Raw genomic sequence first — 18,605 nt, forward strand, 5'->3', positions numbered from 1 at the left:
CTTTTAAAAGTATTAATTTCTACTCCAGATAATTGGAAAGGACACCTGGGTGGGTAGGCAATATTTTTTATGGGATTGCTCTGTCAGGAGCTCAGATTGTCTCTGGACTCAGCAATGATCATTTAGCACTAAATGACAGTGAATCCTGCAAATAGGTCTTCCTAGATGGTGTTTGCCATAAATTACCAAAGTCAACTCCCCTCAAGGTCAGCCATATGAGAGGGCAGATATCAAACGGCCTTCGTGGAGACCCGGAGTGGTCCTCGGGTTTCTCATAAATGGACAATAGTTGTGTTGGCTGCCATAAAATCAACTTAATGGACTGACAACATAAATTACCATCAAACTTTGACAACATCCGTCCCTAGAAAACAGCTGAAGAATGCTTTTATATCAAAGCTGGAGAAAATGGATAACAAAATGCTTTGCTCTATACCAGATCATAAATATTTTTAACAATTCTAAGTGGGGAATGAATTAATATTAGAAGCTACAATATGTTTTACTTGAGGCATTAAAAATAGCATCTAAGTAATATTAAAATGACACTTGCTTTTTGAAGTAACTAAGATATATCATTGTAATGCAATGGAGAGAGTGTGTGTGTGTGTATGTGTACACATGCATGCATGTGTGTGTGTTCTAGGTAAGAAGGCTACATTTGCCTGGCACTGGGTATTTCACTAAACCTACATAACTAAAAAGATTATCGATGTTTCTAGTTTTATTTTGATCTCTCTGGTTCAGTGGGCCCACAGGTAAGATAGGTTCTTGAGCTCTCACAGTATTTGGGATCAATCATTAATTCACTTTCTTTATGGCTCAGTTTTTCCATTTGTGAAGTACGACAATTACTATACATGGACATTACGAAGACAATGGAATTAGTCCTAGCAGGAAAGCACTGAATAAGCTCTAAACTGCTAGAGAATCATATTACTATATTTGTGAAAATAATGTACTCCAGACAATCAATTAATGACTTTTTGAAAGTCAATTTGGTAAAAACAAAACAAAACAAAAAAACCAACAACAGGTGAACTACGAAATTGAAATTTTGGGGGTAAATTAAACATGATTGTTTAGTTGACTTTTCATTACTCATCTAATTATGCTTCCATCCTAGAACTGCAGTCATTACTGTTAGTAGTCACAGTAGCAGGAGTAGTACAACATAAAGCTACAATTACTCTCCCAGGCATTTTTATAATCGTATTTATTATCTCTTGGAAATCAGAACTTCACTGCAGATTTTGCTAAAAGAAATACTACAGGGAATAAAAGCAAGATGTTCCTGGCACCCAGTGGCACCTCAAACCATGAATAGTGTGTATAATGTCAGTGAACTCTATATACTTCGTGAAATATAAAAGTTCCCAAACAGAACGTAAACTTGGTATATTTTGTGTCTTTCTCTCCCACATACCGTCGTCACCTTCTCTCCTGTCCTTATTTGCACTATCTCTTGCATTTACTCTTTCCCTCTATGCCATTGTCACTTCTGTCTACAACCTCATCACCTTAGAACTGAATTACTGTGGTAGTTTCTCTGCTCCTGTTCTCTACCAATCCATCCTGCCGACTCCAGCCAAATTCATCTTTTTTAGAGCACTCTTTTAATTATGTCATTCTTCTGCTCAAAAATTTTCAATGAGTTCCCATCACCTGGAGGCCGAAGGCCAGAGTCTTTAGCTAGAATCAAAGCCTTTGACTATCTGGCCTCACCTCCTTTTCTAATCTCATCTTTTCCAGTTCCCCTGCACAAAACTACAGGATAATAAATGCCCCTGCTGCTTGGCCACTTCTACCATAGCTCCTGTCTGGCAGGTACCATCCATCCTCTCTGCCGAGCCAGTTGCCTTCCTTCTATGAAGCCTTTTTCACTACTTCAACCCATAGTCAGCACCTCCAACCATGAAACTGGAACACCCACTGTTTTATTTTATTTTTTTAAGATTTTATTTATTTATTTATTTGTCAGAGAGAGAGAGAGAGGGAGAACACAAGCAGGCAGAGTGGCAGGCAGAGGCAGAGAGAGAAGCAGACTCCCCACTGAGCAAGGAGCCCGATGCAGGACTCGATCCCAGGACCCTGGGATCATGACTTGAGCCGAAGGCAGCGGCTTAACCAACTGAGCCACCCAGGCTTCCCTGTTTGGTTTTTTGTTTTGGTATTAAAATGATTTATTTCACTGTTGCAATATGGCTTAACTTCAGTTGTCATTGCTTAATGGTTTCCTAGTCTTTTCTCCTTAATTAATTTGTAAAACTCTTTAAAGGGTAGTGGTGTTTGTGTTCTTATTATCTGCCAATCTCCCTAGCATGAAGTTATGAAAATAGTTAGCAATCAGTAGACACTTGTTTAATGAATGAATGCAAAATGCCTCTCTAGGCTTCCTGCAAGATTAGCATGAAAGCTACTCAGTTGTGCTGGTAACTTGTCGTATTCCAGAGCAGCAATTTCTGTATGTGAGCCTAATAAATCTGTTCTCATATTTAAGTTCTTAGTGAAATTCTAGATTATGAAATATAAGTTGATCACATGAGATTTTATAATGCTACAATATGACTTTAATGTAAACTTGGGCACCATTAGGATAAACACAAAGTAGTGCATATTCATTGAATTAATACTCATTTTTTGAAAATTCCTTAGCCACAGAAAGCTCAGTAACTTCTAAACAAAACTAAAATCATTCTTAGAATAAATTTAGAGAAAAAACAGTAGAGAAAAAACAGTATGCAGCAGTGCAGAATCTTTATTTTATAAATCAGAAATGTATTTTAGTTTATAATATTCTGCAGAAAGAATATGGATTTTGGAACTCAACAAGACCTGGCTTGGCAACTCTGTTCTGCTGCTTACTGGGCGTGCCATCTCGGATCTGTGACTCAATGCCTTTGAACTCTAAAATTCTCACAAGGCAAGAGAAAATATTAATATCCAATTCACTTGAAAAACCTGAGATGAATGAACTCCTTTTGAGCTGTTAATGAGGCTAATGAATTCAAGGGCACCTGTGGCACCTACCCCCACATCTGGCACATTAATAAATGGTAGCTACAATGATCATTTTTGTTTTGAGAGCTTTTCTTTTGACTCCTTACTTCCTATTGCCTATGGAGGAATATGGCTTCCCCAGTAGTTAAAGAGTATGAGTACAGCAGTCTAAAACATCTTTAACTTGGGGAACTACCATTTACTAGTTTATTAATCTATTTACTAATGGATCTGAGCTCCAGTTGCATAGGCGGGTATATGAAGAAAACAAAATCTTGCAGGGACATTCTAAAAATTCAAAGTGATATACTTTAAAGTGTCTAGCATAGAACAAGCACTCTGTTACAGTAGATATTATAATTCTTATGAGTCTTCTCTCAGGTGCTATCCTGCCCTGTGTTAAAGAACCTATGTTCATGAGTATTTTTTAAGTAAAAGTAGGAAAATTTTCCTCCATTATATTTCACATCTTTGCAGAAAAACATAACTTGATATCATAAATGTTATTCCTATAAATAATATTTGTATAATGACTTATAGTGTACAAAATACCTTTACAGGGGCACCTGGCTGGCTCAGTGGGTTAAAGCCTCTGCCTTCAGCTCAGGTCATGATCCCAGGGTCTTGGCATCCGGCTCTCTGCTCTCTCTGCTCAGCAGGGAGCCTGCTTCCTCCACTCTCTCTGCCTGCCTCTCTGCCTACTTGTGATCTCTGTCTGTCAAATAAATAAATAAAATTTTTAAAAAAACAAACAAACCTTTATAACTTGAGACAATGCTCTAAAAGTGTTCCCCAAATTAACCACTCTTTTCTGTGATTACTCGAATCATTATTCTGGCAACCCATTCTACCATCAAGATGTTTAATTACGAACAATGATGATAAACTTCAAATATTAAGGCAGCTACTTAAAAGTTAAATGTGTTATGTCATAGGCCTATGTTTTTAGAAATCTTGGCAGTTGAAATTGGTTAGATGAAACTGAGTGACTGGTTACAGATTCTCCATCTCAGCAGTGGAAGCCTTCTCCAGTCAAGCTTTAACAAGAGACACTTCCAGAAGTGCTTTCTTAATTTCTCTTTGACTTCTTGAATATTGTTTAAAGTATCAGTTAGGTATGCCACTGTTGTCACTGAGGTTAAAATGCAATTTAAAAAAATCTGGTAGGTGGTTTCTGGAACTTATTATGTAAACAAATGAAAAGTAAAAATATGGGTAACTTTCTTAACATCATGGATTAGATCAGATGCTGAGATTAATGACTACTTATCTAAACTCAGAAGACATGCAATTAAATGCTCAAGAATAGAAAGCACTTTATAGTTCATAAGACAAAGATGTTTCTGCCAGCATAGTAACTTAACTGAAGCACATGCTTTAAACTCACCAAATACATCACTTCCCTCAATGTTTACAAGGTCAAAACCAGACATCAGCCACAACCTGAAGTGTATTGAGTTGCTCTGAACAACTTTGGGATGGATCGCTTCAAGAAGCAGCAGGCTGGTTCCCACTAAGGCCCCTGGGGTGTTCCATACATATGTGTACTTTGAGAACCAAGTGTTTAAGGACAGCATTACTATGGTTTTTTTTTTTTTTTTTAAGATTTTATTTATTTATTTATTTGAGAGAGAGAGACAGATAGTGACAGAGATAGCAAGAGAGAGAGAGAGCACAAGTGGGGAGGAGAGCGAGAAGCAGTCTCCCGCCTTACAGGGAGCCTGATGTGGGGCTGGATCCCAGGACTCTGGGATCAGGACCTGAGCTGAAGGCAGACGCTTAACTTACAGAGCCACCCAGGCCCCCGCAGGACAGCATTACTCTTAATCCTTCAGATGAGCAGCCTAACAACAACCGTTCTTTATGAAAGGTATACAGCTCCTGATGCAATCGTCCTCGTTTCCACTGTTTTATCCTCTATTCAGTCCTTTTACCCTCTATTCAGTTTAGTAATTGTGGCCATTATACTTACATTTTAAAACACGATGTGACATATGATATGGGTAACCGCCACTTAGTGACTGATGACTGACAGCACTGGGCTGGCATTAGTACTAGAGCAGTCTTTCCTAGGTCTGCCTCCAAAATCCCTACAAAGGCAGGGCATTTGCTTGTTTTTGGCCTTTGCTTTCTTTCGCTGCCTGGCATATCAACCAAACCACTCGGGGGGCTTCTAAACTCTTTCAGTTTCTATTTTTACCAGACGCATTAACTAGAGCTTATGTTTATAGCATCAATGATAATTTCAAGGCTATTTTACAAACCAAATGTTTTGATCTTCATGATAAAGTGACATGAGACGAGGAAACAGGCATGAAGAAGTTATCTGATGTGCCTGAGTCACTTGAAGCTAGTGTCCAAATCGAGGACCGCCGTCCTGACACTGAATTTGGGCTCAATTCACCTCCATCGCACTTCACCATTTGTTGGTCTTTGGATTGGACTTAACGTGGGAAATTCTTTTCACTAGTTGTGTGATTTTTACATATATTGGTTAGACCCTGAATTTTAGCTTCCTTGTCAGTAAATGGGGGATAACAATACCTAATTCATAGAGTTACTTTGATGGTTAAATGAAATGGTATATGTAAAGTAAAAATTCTAGAATAAGGCAAGTGCTCAAAAATGTTAGTTCTTCCAATCCCTTCTTGTTGAGTCTTCACCTAAAGCTAGCTCCTTTAGGTCTACAGAGGATCTTTGAAGTTACTTTGTAAATCAGTGATGGGCCAGGAGAGCTGAGTATATTACTGTAACACTAGGATGGCAACACTTCATTGAACCAAAGATTTATCAGTCATCTACTATATCCCAGCACAGTGCTAAGTACTACAGATGCACAAAGAAGTAGCAGCAGCCAAGGAATTTTGGCAGTGACAAGAACCAGACTTGATTTTCTAGAAAATAAAGATACTCCAAGAGGGGCTATTCTGCCAAGTTTAACAGGACTTTTTGAAAATTCTCCCAAATAATTTCAAATAGAATAAAATGATTTAAAAGCTTATACATATTAGAGTTTACTTCTGAATGGCACATTCAGCCAAACCCCAAAGTGTTATTATTATAGGCAGTGGTACTGTGTCCAGACCATATTATGACATGGGGTGAGGAAAGGAGCATGGAAGAGCCAATCTCAAAGGGACATAGGAAAGAAAAGTTTAAAAATGTGTGAGATGTTTTGCTTTGTTTCCATGACTTGAGTCACCTAGATTATAAAATACCCTAGGGCAAAACTATCCATTTGGTATTTTCTCTATCTTTCTCCTTGAGTGCCTGGGAACAGAAATATTTATTGAGTTGAATTTTAGCCTCTGAGTCAAACCAGACAGACAACCCCAAAAAAGGTAATTATAATTCCACCACATTTGGATTAGCCCATAAGAAAAGTATTTATAGGCAACTAAAACATGGCACATTGAAAAGATTTTTCAAGGTCAAGGCTAGTGAAATCTCAGCATAATTTTGTTTAAGCTATACATTGCATCGTTAGCAACAGTAAGTCGTGTATGAGGCAATGTGTAGTGCGAAACAACGCAGCGTTTAAGGTCAGACAAGTTGTCTCTCATTTTGCCTCTTCTTGTGATTTTAGGCAATGACCAGACCTCTCAGAGCCATAGATTTCCTCCTTTATAGAATGGGAATAATGCAATCTACCTCATGACATCATTGAAAACCTTAATTGAGATGGACTATTACATGTATGCACAGTAATTGCTCGGTAACAATTTTTGAGCGTTGAATACATATTAGACAATTCAAAGCACTTTTTATATAACTGGTTTAAACTTCACCATAACTCCAAGGGATGGATGTATTAATTATTCCCATTTTAGAGATAAGGAAATTGAGGCACAGAAAGTTTTCTGAAGAACCTTGCCACGGCCAGTTACTAGCTGGCTGAGTGGGAGCTCAAGCTCAGGCTCAGGCAGTCTCGCTGCAGATCTGTGTTCTCACCATCTTGCTTTGCTTTGTCCCCTTGCTGGCAGAGCAGCTCATTACATGCCCACTACTCCTCATCCTGGATTCTGGTATAAAAAATTCAACAGTTCCCACCTTTCCAGAAATAAATAGTTACACCGAGGATGCAGGGCACATGCATAAGGAGAGACAAAGTCATACACAACATAAGATGTCAAACGTCAGAGCGCAGTATAACTACAAGTTCTATGGCGGGTTCAAAGGAAGGACATAACTGGGATGGAAAATCGGCAGGCACGCTTTTTTTGATGTAGGTGGAACTTGACTTAGGTCTTAGAGGAGAAGCAGAACTAAAACCAGGAAGGAGGATTTGGGAAAGTTATTTCAGATAGCCGAGACAGCAAGGACAGAGACGCTCTATGTTAGGGATATAAGGCTTGGTGTCAGTGGGAAGGTTTCTCCATGGGATCACTGAGACTGGAGAACAGGAGGCACTTTAAAAACATTTTTTAGAACATTTGAGAAGCCCAGAGAGGAGGAAGGACCTCTCATGGAAGAGCCACTGGGGGTTTCTGAAAGGTGGTGTATCTGCATGAATGGTGCCATGTCATGCCAAGTAGTGCTTTTCCAAAGGCTGATGAGATGGCAGATGTGTAACCCATGGGGTGGGAGGACCGAAAGTTCCATCACCGAGAGCATGTTAGTCCTCAGGACACATACCTACATTCAGACACTTCGCAAGGATCCCGCGATGATTATCTGCTTGGTGGATGTTCCATGGCCTCCTCTCACCTGCCTCCGATCCTTTTGGCTTGTTCCTTGCTTGTTAGCACCTGAGGGTAGAGATGGAGAAAAAGTGATTTTCCAGTTAGTCTTTTATTTTTTATTTTTTAATTTAATTTTTTTGTTGTAGTTGCTGTCCCTCACTAGCAGTGGGTAAAAATATGTTATGGGAAGAAGTATATTTTGGATGATCAGATTTCCTTCTTTCTTTCTTTTTTAAAGGGTGCTTCCAGGGCCTTTATTAAACAATTTGCAGATGAACAGCAGAGCTTACATTTGAGCCTAACCTTGGAATATGTAACTGTTAATTCCCTTGGAGTAGAGATGGACTGTAAGTTGGGGACTGCCCACTTGTAAGATGGGGGACTGCCCATCAGATAATGTTCCTGCAGCAGAACCTTGTTTCTGTGATTGAAGTTTTTAGGTGACAGAGGTTAAACGTACTCTCCTTAAAGATGCCCACATTGTGTATCTCCAGACTGTCTTTTAGAGCCGTATGATGATTATCCATACAAATCATTTTTAACTTTCTTTCCTACTACTTGAATATATTAAGCACTTGCTGCTTTTTCCTAGGTTGAATATAGAACACTAGGAGACCTGAGTAATTCTCTAGCTGCAGAGTACATGTTTGGCTCTGAAACTAGAGTGTTGTATTAGATTAAAAAAGAAAGAAAGAAGAAGATGAGGAAATGAAACAGATTGCAATGAAACAGGTTTGCAACGCCAAACTTTTTTTTAAGTATTATTTCATTGTTTTTTTTCCTTAGGCTATTATTAAGAGTATATATGACATCTAAATAGATTGCAAGACCCAGTCCCAATACATCATTATCACTAATATATATTTAATAGTAGATATAAAGATTATTCTGGTCCCAAATGGCCAGAATATTCATCTTTTACACACACATACTTTTTTTTAAAGTTTTGCTTTTTTTCTTAAAAAAAAAAAAAGATTTATGTATTTCTTTTAGAGACAGAGCAAGAGAGGCACCTGGGTAACTCAGTTGGCTAAGCATCTGCCTTCAGCTCAGGTCAGGATCCCAGGGTCTTGGGATTGAGCCCCGCATCAGGCTCCCTGCTCAGTGGGGAGCCCACTTCTCCCTTTCCCTCTGTTGCTCCCCATGCTTGTGTGCGCTCTCTCTGTCAATAAATAAGTAAAATCTTTTTTAAAAAAATTGAGAGCGAGAGCAATTGAGAGCGTGGGGGGAGGGGCAGAGGGATAAGGAGAGGGAATCCTAGGAAGACTCCACACTGAGTGTGGAGCCCGACGTGGGGCTCGATCCCAGGCCCCTGAGATCATGACCTGAGTTGAGATCAAATGGCAGATGCTTAACCAACTACACCACCCAGGCACCCCGCACCCACCAAATCTTTTTCAAGAAAAAGACTTTAAAATTGTATACACTTGGCTAATTGCCGGGTACCAAATCTCTTCTATCTCTTCTCTGATTAACATACATTATGTGTTATGTCTAGTTCTTCCACTTGAATCCCATTCTCCGCCTCACTATCCCAGCACTGCCCAAACAGTTCCAGAGAAACCAGAGAACTAGTAGAAAAAAAGTACATTAGGTTTTTTTTCAGGATATGGCACACATCAGTAGTGGCTACTTATTAGCCAGAAAACTGGATCCATTGCTTGTGAGAACCTCTCACGTGCTCATAGGCTGCTGACCTCAACGTGAGACAGAGGAAAACAAAGGCTCAACCACTCTGCTTCTAAATTTGTTTGAGAAGCTAGAATTATTTCTAAAGTTCCCAAATAAACAGAAATCATTATAATTATGAATAATTAAAATGCTAAACTCAAGAGGGCACTCAACATTCATTACATTGCAGAACTCATCCCCTAAGGGTAGTACCTTCAATTAGTTCAGTTTTTACAACAGAAGAAAAATGTGACAATCAATAATTGCAGGTATTTAGCACAAAGAACAAAACAAGCTAACTTGCCTTTACATCACTCTCTCTCAGCCAGCAGGGGCACTGCTCTCTTTTGGATTTGTAACGTCTATACTAATTCCAGGACACAGAAAAGCAGCATTTGGCAGGAGAGCAGAACAACATCCCTCCTTCAAAGTGCTAAGGAGATGCACTTTGGCTTTATTCACTATTTGGAATAAAGTAGAAGGTATCATATAACAATAAATAGTTTCAAAAGAGAATCTTTTAAAAGATACTTTTTAAACTTATCGATACATTTACTCAACCTACAAATGTTTATTAAGCACTTAACCATGCATCATGGTTCATGCTAAGTGATAGTTACATTGCACTATAAAAACTAGCCAACGGTTCTTTTTTTTTCTTTTTTTAAATTTATTTTATTTTTTTTTTAAGATTTTATTTATTTGACACAGAGAGAGAGATCACAAGTAGGCAGAGAGGCAGGCAGAGAGAGAGGGAGAACCAGGCTCCCCGCTGAGCAGAGAGCCAGACGCGGGACTCGATCCCAGGACCCTGAGATCATGACCCGAGCCAAAGACAGAGGCTTAATCCACTGAGCCACCCAGGTGCCCCGGTTATTTTTTTTTTTAAACATATACAAATTCTATAGAGAAATCTGAACACAGCAATATATTTTTACATTCTGACAAATATAAAGTTTGAAGTATATTGTTACTATATATAAAATGAAGCTATCAAAGCATTATTCCTCATTATCCTTGAAGTTGTAAAAAATTATTTTAGTTTAAAAAATTAAATCACAAGTTATTCAGATTTTTCTTCCTCTGAGGCTCCTCTATGAAAAGCATAATTTTTTTCTTACAAAATATTCCCATTTTTTTGCAATAATAAACACTATTACAATTACTAGGGTTTTTCTTAGATTTTTAAAGAACTAAAATAAATGTCATGTTGGAAATGGTTTATCAAAGAGTAACCACAGTTTTGTATCTAAGAGAATGTAGCAAAGCAAATTTTTTTTTTGCTCTGAGTCAATTTCAAATTGACAACAATGACCCCAGAAAGGGTTATCTGCCACATGGTGAGATACATTTTGTCTTTCATTTAAGTAGAGGAAAGAATTCATTAGAAGTGTGGTGCGAGTAGTTTCAGAATGATAAATCTCAAGTCACCAATTCCACTTTTAATGATTAGTTGCCTGAGTCTTGTATTTAATTAAAATGGTTATTTTAAATGCTTATATTTAATTTACAGATAATTAGCTGAACCTCAATGTTACTGCTTCATCCATTTTGAAATTAATTAATTTATAAAATAGCTCAAAAAGTGCTGTAAAATTTTAATATTAAGATAAATCAGGGTTCCTCTGCATTTTGTGTTGGTTTCAGTTATAACTCATAATGAGCCATTGGTGGTAGGTATGACTGCAGGGTCTCTAGAATGGCTAATATGTAGTAGAACCCAATATTGACATGTCACTGCCATTTCCTTTGTTACACATGATATGTACTTTAACCTCTTAGGTAATAAAAGTTTATATCATCAAGGATATGACTGTTTTAACTTTAAAGGGATCTAAATTTTAGAAACTAATTCTGGCTTTAATACATTTAGGAGGAACCACTGTTTTTAGCAAACGATTCCTAAGGGTGCAACAATTGGTGTTAGAAAAAAATCTTTGAGTCAGTCTGATCATGGAACCAGAATGTGTTTTCAAGGAAATGTTCTGACCTTAGCTTCTATTTAAACACATAACATAGTTTTATACCTAAGGAACCCAGAGAGAGCAGTTGGTAACGCAGGACCAGTTTTCCCTGGCTTACAGAATAGAAGGAAATTCTAACCTCCCACAAGAACTACTGAAGTGGGTTTCCTGGTGCAATGAGGAAGAGCATCTATGAGCAGCCTACTCCTTGGTGTGCTGCGCTAAGCTGTGCAAATTTGTCTATTAATGATATTGCTGTCATTTATTAGTTACTAAATAGGTGCTGACACTGACCTAAATGCCTCATGAGCTGGTTTCATTAGGCCCATTTTACAGGTGAACAAAGTGAGGCCTAGGGAGTCTAAGGCACCTGCCAAGGGCCATGTAATTAGTGGTGATGGGGGCGGATGCAAAACCGCACTCCATAGCTGTGCGTCTCACTGTCCCAGCTCACCAGCTCAGAGCTCCAAAGGAAGCATTTTCAGTTGTGAGATGCTTACCACCACCCCTGCTACCACAGCAAAATACCTCTCCCCTGTAATAATAGTGCGAGTTAATGAAAAGATGAAGGCACAACATTTGGCTCAGCTATTAGGATTTAAAATCTGGCGCTCCCAATATGAGTCTTCTCTCATATCAATCTACACAGAATTTTCTGGTATTTAATTAAAACCTGGTCTGGGTCTCCTACTCTCCAATGGACCCTCCTAGTGGTGGAATCTGCTCCTGCCATTCTCTGATATCAGCTCAAGACTTTTACATCCCCTCCCACCCTTGAGGATTTTAATTCTGGGCAGGCTCAGCTTCCACGTGAAATGAAGTCACATAGACTGTTTCTCTTCTTTTCACACTAGTACAATTATGTGGCCTTCCAGGATGCCTTAAGCTATACTGTATCTCAATTACCTCAACTGCCATCTGTTTCTATTTCTTTCAGCCCTTCTCCCTGGTACCCTAAACAATGAATGATATTCCCACTGGAGAGTTAGACTTAGTGCGTTCTCTGCCAAGGATGTGGGTGACACCCAGAGATACCCCTCCTATTTCAGTAAGATGATATGAGTTTGTGATCAAAACCAATTAACTATTGATTTTCAGTTTGACATTCCAACTATCCACCATTATCTTAATTCTGGAAATCCCCAGAAGATCCAAAGCATTGGATCCATCACAGATTAATCATAACGGGGAAGTACTATGTGAGGAATGAGGAGAGGGAGACATACAGGCACATCTGCTTTGTCAATCTTGCTAAGGCCTTTAAATGCCATCTGTTTTCCATTCTTTTCTGGCTACCATCTTTCCCTAGGTTAAAAGATTTTCCAATGACTGTGGAAAAAACCCTTGAAAACTAGTTTGAGATTTTAATTCTGTATTTCATCTGCCAAAGAGTGAACTACAGTTAGCCTCAGCAAGTGTTCCTAATAGATAAGGGAGTTGTTGCTTCACATAAAATTACACTGAGTCTAAGGGTAGACATAGCCAACCATATCATCTTCATACTATCAGAAGTGTTAGTAAGTCTGAAAGGGATCCATTTTGAGGAGGGTCTAAGCTACTTTTATTTTACTTCAAATAAGGGTTATCATGGAATAAAACTGATAATTCTTTGGGGGAACAATTTTTGGAAAATAAAAAAAAGTATGAAAGGGTAAATGAAACTGACGGTTGTGACTGGCAGTAAGTTCAGGCATTTTGTGTTCTTTTGTGTTTGCTTTGGAATGTTAAACAGGTCGGGTTCTTTGTAAAAGAAAACATTTTATTCAGAACATTCTCCCATGAAAGCCCTCTTTGACAAAGTGTCATTTTTTGATATATTAGTACATGTCTGCCCACATTTTATATTCAAAAAAGGCAAGCAATGTTTTAACAACTTTTGACAAGCGTAGGGAATTAAACTTGCACAGAATTGACTCTAAATGTAATGCCATAGCCTGTTACATTTTCTATTTTGTACTTCTTCCTGGCAGACCACAACATTTTTAATTATATCAATTTCTGGTTGAAAAAAAACCCCAGAAATTAAAGGTGTGTAATTAGAATAGGAAACTTTTAAGTCATCAATAAAATATGTTTTAAGCATATAATCCAAAATGTGTTGAGAAAAAGAGCTACAGAAACAGTAGTCAGTTAATTATAAATATATAACAGGAGCTAAGTCAAAGAATTTTCTAGAAAACTAGTCAAGGAATCTCAAGAAATTTAGCTACCTTTTAATTAAACTTACAGGTTCCCTACCAGATCATAGATTTCAAAATCAAATCATCCTTGGTTTTTTGGCAATGCAGGCTCTGCCTAATGAAAACTTCTCTTTGATACCCAATGTACCTCAAGGCAACAACCCGCCCTTCATCCTGTGTCCCTCTATGACCCTGCATGACTGCTTTCTGGCCTCTTCTGTCTCTCCTACACCCTTGCTCATTCATTCATCTAGAGCTTCTTTCAATTTCCTGAGTACGTCAGGTTCTTGCTCTATAACAATCAGCTCAGCTAATTTCTCCTCTTCTTTTTGAACTCAGCTTAGAGGTCACTTTCCTCATGAAGATTTCCCTGACAACTCTCTCTCTCTCTCTAGATGTCTTTTCTTTAGAACCTATAGAATCCTGTTCTCATCAGACTAAGTCCTTGTCATACAGTGATGTCACTGCCTCCTTATCTCCCTGGATGGCCAACAGAGTAGAAGCTCCATGAAGGCTAAGACCATGTCTATCTTGTTTACGGTTGAATCTCTAGCTGCTTAGACAAGTGCTTGGAATATTCCAGATGTTCTCAAACACTTTGTTAAACAGTTTAATGAATCCTTTGAGTGAAAAGTTCATATATGACAATATACACATTTTCCCTTTTGGTGATAACACACATTGTTAAATATAACTACTTTTAAAAATATATTAATTTATTTGAGTTGGCGTGTGTTAACATTAATGTTCCCATTTGATTATGTCATCGAGTTGGAAAAACAAGTTTCACACTTGGGTCCAAGGGCTTTCTTATACCACTTCTCTCTACACAGAAAGTACAAAGTGGGTAACAGGAGCCACGGAAGAGTGTAAGACTCTGGAATGCCATGCTTGGATTTGCGTTAAGATAACAGACTTCTGATGGCAACCATAACAGTAAACTGAAAGGGGACAGAAAGGATTTATGGAGAATAATGTATAACATCTGAAAGAACAGAAAGTCTTGCTTTATATCGCTGTGTCATTACGATGTGGTAACTTCTGTGGGGGGGTGAGGGTGGGGTGCTGTGACTGGAAAAGGAGAATAGTTAAAATCAGGACCTATTAGTCAGTCAAGGGAATGGAGCTGGAGGAAGAGGGCATCTTATGAATATTGTTATTAGATAATCAGGAGCTGTAATAATCAATATTCTTTTGAAAGGACCTTAAATCTAATGAAGCAGCTGTGGATAACTAAATTATGATTATGACAAATTCAGGGAATTGGTTCAGGGTTCTTTGCATCCAAAATTCAAATAAGTAATCAAAGTGAAATTGCATTAGCTGACCTCCTCAAACCACCTCTGAAATACAGGAGGCATTTATAAAGAATACCCCAACCAAATAACAGCATGACATAAGTGCTTCCATATTTCACCAACGCCTTTGGCTAAGAGGGTGGGTGGATGGAGTTAGGTGTGGGCCTGCGGGTATGAGGGGAAGGACACAGAATGAAGAGAAGGAGCTCTTACAAAGAGATAAGTGGAACTCTTATTTTTTTAAATTGTCACAGGAGCACTTCTCTTAAGTCAAGATTAAAAATGCAATGAGCTTACAGAATATTATTTTCCATAGCAAAAGTTATATAAAACAATTTTTATTCCCATATAAATTACTTAACACAGGTGCCACTGGTTTTATAGATTAATGTTGGCACTGACCGGCCATCTTATACAAAAAAGAGTCTTTCTCTGTATTTTTTAGCCTTCAGCCTTCATTATGTGTCTCTTTAGTAAATTCTTATTTCTTATTCTGCAATATATTGTAATAGTTTACCAGGAATAAACATGGTGTTGTTTTCATCTGCTCCCTTCGGGGCTTCCCAGGGCCATCATGTGGATGGTAGCAGCAAACAATTTCAAGGACAATAACAATGATGAATAAATTAAAGTTTGGTGCATATAGTTCCCATCAAAGAGTTACATTTGTTTTACTGAACTGTATTTTCATCTCAAGGACTTCCCCCCCACCCCCCACCTTCATCTCTTTCCAAAATGCTTCTTTATAGCAATTCTCGTTTCAAAAGGGTGCTTCAAATTCATTCTGAGGAATTTAAGTTCTTCACACTCTTTTCTGGCAATATGCTTTTTATCAGATCAGTAAAAACAATGTGAAACACCTGTCACAGCAATTTCAAATGTCTATCATCTACCAAATTATCCATAAATGATCTCTGGTTGCAAGGTGGTCCTTGAATGAAGGACTTTTTCAAGAGAGATGAACCAATGCTGCTGAAAATATAAATGGGTACACTGAAAGAAAAAGCCACTTGTAGCATTTGTGGAAACTTACAGCTTTTATTTTTATCGTTAATCAGAACCAAGAGAACATTTCTGAAAGAACTAATTTTGCTTTTCATTCACCCAGAGCATTATATATACATGCACGCCTACTCTCGGGTATAGACATTACTCAACTAAACTCCGCAGGGTTGCGGCTGGAAATGGAGTCAGACTGGTAACAAAGCATTTCCTGAATGCTTACCCAGGGTAAATGATAAAACGTCTACCCATTACCCCCGCCTCCCGCCAAAACAAAGAAAGGGGTAATTGTTGAATATGTACAGTTTTTTTTTTTTTTTTTTTTTTTAAAGCACAGAGAAAAGCTCTGGGTTTTAAATCTACTCCTTATTTCTACATACCAACTCTTTTCTGTGGTCTGAACTTGCATGCTAGTTACTGTCAAGAACTGGTAGCTCCAAGGTGATTCTGTTGTGCGACCAGAATTGGGAATCCCGCTCTTAAGCCTTCTGCTTGGCAATTTCCCATTTTCGTTGCAGTCACCTGTGTACATCTAACAAGTAATCCCTTCACCAGGGCTCGAATGAAATATTTTCCTATTCCATCCCACCTTCTGTGCTCGGAAACTGCAACGCAAATTGACTGTGTTTTGAACAGGAGGTATTACACATTTTAACATCCAGATCTAAAGAAACAAGTCTGTGTATCAAAATAGTGTTTACATTTCTTATCTAAAAAAAAAACAAAAAATAAAAAACACTTGAAGTAGCTAAGTCTTCTGACTTGGGGTTGCTATTTCCTTATTTATATAGGAAAAAATAAATTTCCTATTATTTACAGGAAATAATAAAGGTATGAAGGGAATGGAAAAATACATCCTTTTACTCTTAGAGTCAGTGTATTTCAGACTTAAACCTATGGGGACATAATGGTGATATATTATAATCATTCTAATATTCCTAAAGGTTTGACATTTTTAAAGAGTGTTTATAAGATTCAGATGGGGCTCAGATGAATCTAACCATCCTAGTGCTGTTTTGTAAAATGGTAGCATGGCTAAGGACAGCAATACCCAACCCTCAAAAAGCAATAAAGAACACTCTTAAATGTGCTTTATTTCTAACTATGGTGACACCTTGCAGTACTCTTTGTCAGCACTGTATTGGTCTCACAAGAGTAAAAGCAAATACTGAGGTCTTTACTCTGAAATCCATTTCTAGAATTTATCTTACTAACAAAGGACCTAGTCCTGGGAGAGGTGTTCTAGTTATAAAAAAGGAATTTCTCTTAGTAAGAGTTTATTTGCTATTTGAAGGGTTATCTTTATTTGGCCCTGTTAATTTGTAAGTGTGTATTAAAAGCAACAAACTCTAAAATCATACCTTCCCATGATCCAGGTGATAAACCAAACAAAGGAGACTTAACTGAAATAACATTACTTTTCTGTCGTGGGCAAAACTGGTACACGTACGCATTTACAAGGGAAGAAGAAAAGAAATCCTAAACTTTTTTAAACATGAAAAGAATTTCGGACCAAGTCCAATTTGTTTTCGGCATTGTTTCTAGTGGTTCTTTATTGACCGCAATTGTGTATTCTTTGAAGTTTTGCAAAAACACTTACTCTTACTTTTCCCTTTCTTTAATTTAGGCATAAAACGATGGGCAGCTTATCTCAACGCTTCCCTTAGCTATTTTTATTTTGGATTATGCATACGTGAACTCAGGGTGCCTCAAAATAATAAAGGAAAATAAGGTATATTTCCAAAGCAAAGGAACAACTTGTTTAACTACGCTGTTACTGTGGAGAAGTATCTTGGATAACGGGTTTTTTAGATCTGAGGAACGGCTTATGAGTCATAACCAAATCCATTTTCCAATCAGCCCAATGACAAAAGAATGAAAAACACAACAAATAGCATGGTAAATGGCCACTAAACAAAACAAAATCCACTCTACAATTATTTATGTAGCCAAGGTCTCCACATTTTAGCTTGCCTTCTGAATCAAGAGGGAAAGATGAATATAAAAAGGAGGTCACACATACACCCCAAGACTAAGGAGGTTCCCCAAACTGACTTCTACAGACTTCCACAAATGTTGTGAAGGGGAGCTGGCAACACAAAGGGGCCCCTTTCAGAAAGAATCATTGTGAAGCTTTAATTTCCCAAATTGTTTAAAAATCTGTTTTCCTTCTTACCAGGCTGAATTTTTTTTTTTTTTCCCCCAGAAACAAGATTCAGGAAAGCAAATGAAACATTACGGGACAATGGAAAGATCAAGGTATACCTCTTTCTAGGACAAGAATGCTGTCTTTATATAAAGCCTGTCTTTCCAGAGGGGAGAGATGAAGGAGAAGAAAAGCTTTTAGAGAATAAGAGTGACAATAGCTTTTTGCAAGATGTCATGTTAATAAGGGTCCTTCATGCATTTTTGAAAAAGAAATGAGCAATATTTATCATACCTGTGACAAGCTATTCAGCAGCCTATGTTTCCTTTGTCTCTTTTTACATGTATTTATCCATTACCAGGAACTATTTGAATTGCCCAGAACAAGACCTTTTTGTATGTGGGACATGGCTGGGGACTCAAGTTCAGGTTCTTGCTATTAGACTCATTAATGCCCTAGGACATAAGTTCCATGAGGGTGGAGGGTTTTTTGTTTGCCTGTTTTGTTTTGTCCATTTTGCTCGCTGCTACATCTCTCGTACCTATAATCTTGCCTGTCAGTATGTATGGAGTAAATATTTGGAGTATGAACAAATGAATGTAGACCAGTTTAGACCTCAAATTCTCTGGCATTGGCTACTACACATAGTTACCAATTCAAGA

General features: G+C 37.9%; 1 protein-coding gene across 3 annotated transcripts in view; it reads right to left on the reverse strand.

Moving 5' to 3' along the window:
- HS3ST5 (heparan sulfate-glucosamine 3-sulfotransferase 5) overlaps positions 1-18,605 on the reverse strand; it is a 150,363-nt gene that overhangs the window by 100,559 nt on the left and 31,199 nt on the right. For 2 of the 3 annotated variants that reach the window (XM_047734486.1, XM_047734485.1), the window contains exon 2: positions 7,636-7,748. The gene's annotated coding sequence lies outside the window, so the exon portion shown is untranslated. The remainder of the gene's footprint in view (positions 1-7,635; positions 7,749-18,605) is intronic. The other variant, XM_047734487.1, reaches the window with a different exon arrangement.

This window comes from Lutra lutra, chromosome 6 (assembly GCF_902655055.1).
Source record: "Lutra lutra chromosome 6, mLutLut1.2, whole genome shotgun sequence".
In the NCBI taxonomy this organism is placed as follows: Eukaryota; Metazoa; Chordata; class Mammalia; order Carnivora; family Mustelidae; genus Lutra; species Lutra lutra.